Raw genomic sequence first — 972 nt, 5'->3', positions numbered from 1 at the left:
GAACGGGAGAATGTGAAAAGTGTTCATATGTAGTAAAAACCTGAGAAATCCGTCCGTTTTCTTCATTTATTATCGAATCGACTTAAAGCCATATCGTTACATTGGCCGCTCTTCTCTCTGAAACGGTTACATTTATCGTCTGCAAAGCTATGTCGCGTGCTGCGGTATGCAGAGACACTAAAAGCAAAATAGTAGAACACAGAAGATGCTTCTAAGTTGATGTTATAGCCAGTTAGAAGCAGTACAATCCAAGATTTATTTATCGATTATTGACTTTTTACCCTCCTTTAGTGCCTTGGACATGAGGTAGGACCTTAAGATTTTGCACCAGAGGAGGACTAGCAGCTGCGTTGAACGGGAGAATGTGAAAAGTGTTCATATGTATTAAAAAACTGAGAAATCCGTCCGTTTTCTTCATTTATTATCGAATCGACTTAAAGCCATATCGTTACATTGGCCGCTCTTCTCTCTGAAACGGTTACATTTATCGTCTGCAAAGCTATGTCGCGTGCTGCGGTATGCGGAGAAACTAACCGCACCATAGTGGAACACAGAAGAAGCTTCTAACTTGATGTAATAGCCAGTTAGAAGCAGTACAATCCAAGATTTATTTATCGATTATTGACTTTTTACCCTTCTTTAGTGCCTTGGACATGAGCTAGGACCTTAAGATTTTGCACCAGAGGAGGACTAGCAGCTGCGTTGAACGGGAGAATGTGAAAAGTGTTCATATGTAGTAAAAACCTGAGAAATCCGTCCGTTTTCTTCATTTATTATCGAATCGACTTAAAGCCAGATCGTTACATTGGCCGCTCTTCTCTCTGAAACGGTTACATTTATCGTCTGCAAAGCTATGTCGCGTGCTGCGGTATGCGGAGAAACTAACCGCACCATAGTAGAACACAGAAGAAGCTTCTAACTTGATGTAATAGCCAGTTAGAAGCAGTACAATCCCAGATTTATTTATCGATT

This window comes from Schistocerca gregaria, unplaced genomic scaffold (genome assembly GCF_023897955.1).
Source record: "Schistocerca gregaria isolate iqSchGreg1 unplaced genomic scaffold, iqSchGreg1.2 ptg000378l, whole genome shotgun sequence".
Lineage (NCBI taxonomy): Eukaryota > Metazoa > Arthropoda > Insecta > Orthoptera > Acrididae > Schistocerca > Schistocerca gregaria.
This window is presented reverse-complemented; position numbering follows the sequence as displayed.